The sequence below is a fragment of the Microtus ochrogaster genome, chromosome 8 (genome assembly GCF_000317375.1).
Source record: "Microtus ochrogaster isolate Prairie Vole_2 chromosome 8, MicOch1.0, whole genome shotgun sequence".
NCBI lineage: Eukaryota > Metazoa > Chordata > Mammalia > Rodentia > Cricetidae > Microtus > Microtus ochrogaster.
In genome coordinates this window covers 5922-14901 of record NC_022015.1, presented here as the reverse complement: position 1 = coordinate 14901, position 8980 = coordinate 5922, and positions in this window count along the sequence as shown.

Genomic DNA, 8980 nt, shown 5'->3' with positions numbered 1-8980 from the left:
CTGGCTTTGTGGGAGCCTAGCCTGTTTGGATGCTCACCTTCCTAGACCTGGATGGAGGGGGGAGGACCTTGGACTGCCCACAGGGCAAGGAACCCTGACTGCTCTTTGGACGGGAGAGGGAGGGGGAAGGGAGTGGGGCATGGGGAGTAGGGGGAGGGGTAGAAAAAAAGGAGGCGGAAGAGGAGGTGGAAATTTTTAATAAAAAATATAAATCTAAAAAGCTGCCTAGAGCATGCACACATGGTGTTGGTGTGACTACGTCAAACACAGATGATGGGCTCATACATGCACACAGGGCTTAGCCGAGTCATAGTGGATGTAACCACCCATGCACACACATGGGTCACATGGGGACCTTTAACATTCAGGCATCTCTGCCCCAGGGCCTTTTTGCACGTGCATGGCTCCAGTATCTGAAAGTATCAGCCTTATATGGCTGAAATCATTACAACTAGGAGAACATGAGGGAATGGAATGCTCAAGAAGGGGGAAGGATTGAGAGGGAGAGAAAGAAAGGAGATATCTTGATTGAGGGAGTCATTAAGGGACTAGAAAGAAACATGGCATTAGAAAAATTCCCAGGAACCCACAAGGATGATCACTGCTTGTCTGGGACCAGTCTTGACAAAAATACTTCTTGCCAGGGTAGAGACATGGGGATCTAGAAATATAGTAAAGAATATGAAGAGACAAATGAAAATAATAAAACAGAGAAACAGGATAGTATCCGGAGGGAGTTCCAGTGAGTACTATAAATTCACCTGCATTTAATTTCCAATTGCTTTAAGTACTCTTGACTTCAAAAGATAGGAGTAAGACAAAACTGCATTAACATGATACATGGAAAAGAACATACCAATTGTAGGTTGCAGGCTACATTCATAGTTAAACATTCTGTTGCTAAAATAAAACAAGTCAGGCTCACACCCTAGATCAAAACATTCTGTAGGCAAACCACTCCCTGAGTGGAATTCAATGTAATTTTCATAAAGGATCTGGACCCTTGATTGGATTCTTAGACTTTTGTTTGAGGTAGAAGCACATCTACTTCTCTATTCCTGAAATACGAGGTCTGGCTTTTAGTCACACCTGTTGACAATAACCTTGAGAGAGCAGAACTCTCTGACCTACATCTAGGTGGGACCTTTGAGGTAGAAGCACAAAAACCTTGAAGGAACTAGAGGTTAGTTCCAACTGTCTGACCTTTGGTCAACGTAGAAATAGGCTCATATTTTCGGTCTTCCACAATAGCTAAGACTCCAAGCAACAATGCAACAATGGAGAGGACACCTAAACTGACCTTCCCCTGTAATCAGATTGATGACTAATGTAATCATCTTAGAATCTTCATCCACCAACATATGGAAGCAGATTCAGAAATCCACAGAGAAGCACTGGGCCAAGCTACCAGAATCTAATCCAAGAGATAATATGAGCAAAGGGTTCAAGACCATGATGGTGATATCCACAGAAATAGCTGACCTGAGATAATGAGAGCTCACCGACTCTTGACTAATTGCGGGGCAACCTGCATAGGACCAAAATAGACCCATTAAATGTGGGGGACAGTTGTGAGACTAACAAGTCTGTGGGATCACTGGTAGTAGGACCAGGATTTATCCCTAATGCTTGAATTGGTGTCTTAGAGCACATTCTCTTTGTAGTGATACTTTGCTCAGCCTAGATATAGGTGGGAGGGCCTTGGATCTGCTTTGAAGTGATGTGTCAGACTTTGTTGACCCTCCAAGGGATGCCTTAACATTCCTGGAGGAGTGGGTGGTGGACTGGGTGGAAGGAAGGGTGGGGTGGGAAGAGGAGAGGGAGTGGGAACAGGGATAGCTATGTAAAATGAGAAAAATTGTATTGAAAATTTGTACAAATTAAAAAACAAAATTTATCAATTATAAATAACTTATCTTATTTGAAATTTAAGGGAAATAGTAAAAACTATCACCATGTAATTTTTAGGAAATTCTGTTATTGAAACTATTGAATAGCTAATTGCTATGACATGTAAGTGTTTGCACAAGTCTTGGAACTTAAATAAGAAAAAATTATTCTACTAGTAACCATTCTATTCAAATGAAGAGATCCCTCTTGTGTAGAAATGTTGAGGAATATTTTATGTAAGTAAAATGCAATAATAACTTGCTTAAAATGAAAAAAACCCACAAAACCAAGAAAGGAAGAAAGAGCATAATTACTAAAGCAATATATAAAACATACAGATGTAGAGTTCCAAAGAGAAATGACAGTAATGCTGAAGAATTTCAAAGGATTTTAAGAAACTTTTTGTTTTAACTTGATTCCAATATGTAATGAAAATAAGACTGAAGTGAATAAAAATTATCTTAAAGGAACATACAGCCTAAAAGGGTTATAAAAGAAAAGGCTTGGCATGATGGTGCAGCTCTGTAACCACCATACTCAGGAGGATGAGGCAGGAACATCATAAGTTTGGAGAATTCTTTTGTTTGTTCTGAAGCCAGAGAGAAGTTGTTTGCTTAGTACTGTAAGGCACAGCCTTACTTGTAAGAATAGGCACACTTCAGAATTTACAGAATGTGTAAATCTGAGGCTCAGGTGCTTCATGGGACCACAGAATTGGGGGACTGAAGACACATTGCTCCCAGGGTGCCAGTATAATGGAATACAGACTGCCAGTGGGGGGCTTTAATATAACAGATTCTATGAAAGGCACTGAAGACTTTGTCAAAACTTCTTTCTATTAGTCTACAAAGTGTTAGATTAAATGGTTAGATTAAAATTGGTTTCTTTACATCTTCAAACAAGTGTTTTGCGTTAGGGATTTTTCTCAATGATAGAGCACTTGCTTCACTTGCAAGAAGACCCAGGGTTCAATCCCTAGCACTGGAAAATAATAATTCTATTATTAAAATTGATAGAGATAAGAGAAAACTAAATAGTATGTCACTTTTGAAAGCCAGAGAGTTTGAATGTGCTGCATGCTACTATAATCTTACTAAAAATATTGTAGTGAGGTTCTCAAGTGAATTATGGGGAGAACTAGATGCTATGAGGAGGCCTACAATTCTGAGCTCTTTCAGGTAATATTAATGGCTCTCTGCATGATGAGTATCACTACTGATTCTGCAAAAAAGCAAACACTTAAGTATGGTAAAATATTGGGACTTGGGAAAAGTCTTTAATAAGTGAAGAGAAGAAAATGGTTGTTCAGTACCACTCTCAGGGCAGTGGTACTATTGGTATTAATGCTTTGCAAGAAGATGACCGATAATTCATTTATAAATGGAATGAAGACTCAAGAGAATGTCAACATTGGGTACTGGTACCTTTAGACTAGGGAAGGGAGTGGTATCTCTTCAACAGAAATTCAAAAATAATGTACTTTCCCCAGATACCCATATTTAATTAAGACTGAGAAGCACAGAATAATTGGTGTGATAGAGAGAAGATTCAAGACTAAATTGAAGAATTTTTGGATATGTAAAGGAATGAAAAAAATCCAAAAAGAAGTTGCCCTCCTAGAGGAGGGGAATTTGGAAGAGTCAGAGGTTGGGACCTCAGCATAAAGAGGTCTGAACCTGTGGCGACTTCAGATCTCATACTTTTGTCAGCAATGAATCACAATTTGCCAAAGGTTCTTTCTCTATCAAACAATTTCACATTCTATTTTCCCAAAATCTCTCTCTTAAGTATAAAGTGTGTGTTTCTCATAATAACTTTTTAGGTTTTTCATACAATTGATTAGGTCTCAGTTTGAAGTTTACAGAATTCTCTTTTTTTCTTGTTCTTCAATTAAAAATTGATTCTTATCTCCCGATCACAGTTTTCATGCTGTTTATTCCTTTTACCTTCCCTCTCCTCCAGATCCACTCTGCCCCGTTTTCCTTCAGAAAGAAGCAGGCTTCCAAGAGACAACAATCAGACATGTCAAAACCAAACACAGTAAGTCAAGGCAAAAGCCCTCATATTGAGACTGAACAAGACAACCTAACAGGAAAAAAAGAGTTCCAAGAGCAGGCAAAGGAGTCAGAGATACATCTGTTCCCACTGTTAGGTGTCCCAGCAAACTAAACGTCATAACATGCAGAGACCCTGCTGTATACCCATGCAGGACCATGCTTCCATTTCAGTCTCTGTGAGCCCATGTAAGCCTGCTTAGTTGATTTAGTGGGTCTTGTTCTCTGGTGTCCTAAGCCCTTCTGACTAATTCAATCTTTTCCCCCCTTTTTCCCAGGGTTTTCTGATCTCTAAGTGAAGGGACCTGATGGAGACCTCTAACTTATACTCTGTTTTGCAATGTGTGTGTGTCTGTATGTATGTATGTATGTATGTATGTATGTATGTATGTATGCATGTACATATTCTTTTAGTCAAGTTGATACAAGCCAGAGTCATCTGAGGGGAAGAACTCTCAATTGAGGAAATGCTTCCCAACAATCATTCTGTAGGAAGTCTGTAGGGAATTTTCTTGATTTATGATAGATGTGGGAAAATACAGATCACTGTGGATGGTGCTACCTTGGGCAGTTAGTTTTGGATGACAGAAGAAAAATGGCTGAGCAAGCCATGGGGAACAAGACAGTAAGCAAAGTTCCTCCACAGCTTTTGCTTCAGTTCCTGTCCTGACTTCCTCCCTTTGCTGATGAAGTGTGACCTGAGAGTTCTGAGCTGACATAGACCCTTTCCTCCCCAAGCTGCTCTCAACCATGATGTCCCATCAAAGCAATGGAAACCCTAAGACAATCCATCTCTCAGGACCTAATAGAGCTATGAAGAACACAAGTCCATGGTGGCATTCTGACTTTTCATTTCTTTAAAAAGACTCCTACTAAAATGGAAAGTTCATAGTTGTGAAATTAAAAAACATGATTGACACTAAAACAGAACTATTTCCATTTTAAAAGCTATTTTATTAATTCTTTGATAATGTCCCTTTTTCCTTTTATTGGAAATGGATTCTTTTTCTTACAGAATATATCCTAATTACAGTTTCCCTTCCCTCTACTCCCCCAAGACCTTCCCACTTCCTCTCCCCTCAGACCCACTCCCTTTTCTGTCTCTCATTAGAGAATAAGCAGGCTTCTAAGAGATAATAAATAAATAAATATATAAAATAAGATAAAACAATAGCTAACACATGAGAAGAGGACAAAACAAGAAAAGGAAAAGAGTCTAAAAGAAGGCATTAGAAACATAGAAGATAAAAAAAGAGAGTCATGAATGCCAACCCTCAGGCATCCCATAAAACAATAAACCAAAGCAATCATGCATATGGAAATTACCTAAATGGAGAGAGAGAAAATAATATACCTATAATAAAATAAAAATAAAAAATAAGATTTAAAGAAAATGAAAAACCCCGACTGAGCTTTATGAGACAATAGCTTCCAAAGATGCCTTTGAGTTAATGTTCTTAGACCATCTACTGCTGGGCAGTCAGCCTACTCTTAACAGTATTTTGTTTCCCCAGCGAGACTCACTTTGAGAAAACTAAATTTTTATTTGCAAGTGGTTAACAATTGGATATTGCTTTTGAGTTAGGGATGGAGGCTTGTGTCCACTTCTCCTTTCAGCTCCAGAACCCCACCTGGGGCCGACCCATGTAGGCCCTGTGCATGAATGAAGCCTTAGTCTCTGTGAATTTATGTGCATCCATTCTGTTGATTGACAGGGCTTTGCTTGCTTGGTATCCTCCATCCTTTATGGTGCTTACATTCTTTGCTTCTCCCCTTCTGCAGTGCTGCCCGAGCCCCAAGGTGAGGAATTTGGTAGAGAAAGCTTCTTGGGGACTGTAATACTGAGGCTTGGGTTGGAGAAGCAATTTCAAAGGTATGAGGAAACATCAAAATGCCAAGTGTTTTAATTGTGGTAGAATAGGACATCTGAGAAGGGATTGTAGACAAGGCAGTCCTAGAAATAATGTTTCCTCTGGGAATGACAAAAGTAGGAGCAGATTGCCACCCTTTCTTTGAGTTCACCCCCTTTAAACAAACATTTATTATACTCCATTCTGGGCTAGTGTGGGATTATTTTATTTTAAGTTACAACATGTGGGGACAGTCTTGCATTGGGTTCAGGGTTCGGACCTGCTTAATGCAGTTTTAAAGAGAGAAAAGCCACTCATTATGTAATTCAAAGAGATTTCAATAATTGTGAAAAAGAATGGATTTTGACCTTGACCTTCTATAAGATATAAAATGATAAACTTAAAATGAAGTAATTTAAAAGTATGAAACTCAGGACTAAATATAATGTTTTCTCAGTAAGATGGCAGACTAGAAAATGCCTCCATTGGCCTCCTTAAGAAGGTTCTGTATTGGTTAGGCATTATTGCTGAAAACAACACTTACTATGTCACCAAACAGAGAGAATGAGTTGGATCATAACAAGAAGCTTCACCTCTATTGACTAAAATTCATGGTACTGGAATTTTTTTTGTACTCTACACAATACCAGATGAAAAAAGGTAATCCTCAATATTATCCAATTAGATCATCTAATAATATTTTGTGGACTTTTTGTTTCATTTAATTTTGTATGGACATTTTATCTTATTAGTCTATTACTTGTTTGTTTCTATTATTTGTTTGCGTGTGTGTATGTGCGTGTGCTTGTCTCTTGTTTCTTGTTTCTTGTTTTGTTTGTATTTGTTTCTTGATTTTGTTTCTAAAGAGAGAGAGAAAGAATATAAAGTTGGATAGGTAGAGAGTATTTGGGAGGAATTCTGAGAGATCAAAACTTAATTTTTTTAATAAATAAAATGCTTGGTAATAGAAGAATAGACTATATTCCAAAGAGATATGGGAAGATGTTAAAACCCTCACAAAAGTAATCATAGGACGTCTGGCAACTGCTTAAGAAAAACAAATATTGTGGAAGAGACAGTATAAAGATTATAAGACTAGCAGAACAGCGAGTCTGCTGTGAAACTGTCTTTTAGTAACATCAGAAATTTTACCCACAAATTCTCATTAATGAGACTACCTAAACATGAACTGAACAAGAACGATAACAATAGACATGCTATTGTAAAGGTGTAAACAGAAAAGTTTATGAGGCCTCTCTCCTACATGAAGATACTCAGCCAACTAAGAAATACTAAAAGTGGGAGAAATAGACTTACCCAGGGAAGAGCCCAACTGCTTGAGTAATACCAAATGATCATTCCTGAAGGCATACATATAAGTAGCATTATATATATTGTGCCTGCTTATTTATATATTTATGAATAGCTATGCATATGCATGAACACACACAGAAGAAAGTAATAAAAAGTGAAGACATGAAAGTGGAAGAAAGCAAGGAAACTTATATGGGAGTATATGGAAAGGGAAGAGGGAAGGAGAAATTATGCAATTATATTATGATCTCCAAAAAATAAACTAAATAATTAAGAAAACAAGTGATATATCTAAAAGAAATAAACTACATATACACAGTTATATCAGCTTGCTAAACAGCAGGAGGAGGAAAAGCAAGAACTTAATTTAAAGTATGACAGACAGCCCCATTATCAAGACAAGTCCATGTTCCTTATAGATCTCAAATCAAGTCTGTGGCTTTAGTCAGATTGATTTCTCACGCATATGGATTACCACTAGAGAGAGATATTATTTGACATACTGTGTGACTCAGAACACAGTGGCCAACCACCATCCTTATTTTATTTTTTTAGCCATTAGGAATTATTTTATTCTTTGACTGTTGTGTTGGCCCCTATAACATTTTCCTCAATTCCCCATAATACCTGCCCTCTTTGTTGCCATGTTCTAACCTCCTTCTAGACCAGAAGCTACACTGGGCATCAGAACTCCAGGTAGGCCACCCACCCGCAGACCTTCTCTACTTTCTCAGTTCCCTCGTGCAGATGCCCCCTACCCCACCACAGTCCACACCTGCCAGAAGACCAGGTGTTCCACCCACCTTTGGACCTTCTCCACTCTCTAGCTTCCAACAAATCCAATCCTCGTTTGTCCTCCCCTTTCTGTCACTGTGTCCCAGGCCCCAACTCCAGCAGATACCCTTTGCCCAAACACAGGCCATGCCTTCTAGAAGACCAGGTAGATTGTCTGCCCTAAGACCTTCTCCACACTCTCAGTGCCCCTCCAGTACCATCTCCAATCCCCTTCCCCTCCTTGTTGTCATGTTCCAACCCCCAACTTAGGGAAAGATTCCCTGCTGGACACTAGACACCAGAACTCCCAGTAGGCCACCTACCAACAGACCTTCCCACTCTTTGTTTCCTCCGGCAGACACCACCTGCCTAACAACAGACCAAACCTACCAGATGACCAGGTAGATTACCCACCTAAGGAACTTCCCCACTCCTTAAATTCCAAAGACCCAATCTTTTATTGTCCTTCACTTTCTCATTGCCATACCACAGTCCCCAACTTGGAAGATAGTCCCAGGTCAATCACAGGGAGAAAGTTAACAAATCTCTTAAAGAAAGCCAAGACAAAACAAACAATTGAAGGAAATGAATAAAACTGTTTAAGACCTGAAAATGGAAATAGAAGCAATAATGAAAGCACAAACCAAGGGAATTCTGGGAATGAAAACCTAGGTAAGCAAACAGGAACTACAGAGACAAACTTCACCAAGATAACACAAGAGAAGGAAGAGAGAATCTTATACACTGCAGATACAATTGAAGAAGTAGATACATTGGTTAAAGAAGATGCTAAATATAAAAATTTCTGATATAAAATATTTGGGAAATCTGGAATACTATGAAAACATGAAACTTAAGAATAATAGGAATAGAAGAAGGAGAAGAATTTCATCTCAAAGGTCCAGTAAATATTTTAACAAAGTAAGAGAATAAAAATTTCCTAACCTAAAGGAAGTCATGTCTATCAAGGTGCATGAAGGCTGCAGAATACCAAATAGATTGGACCAGAAAAGAAATACCTCCTTGCCACATAATAATCAAAACACTAAACATACAGAGCAAATTAAATATTAAAAACTACAAGAGAGTGCTGGGTGG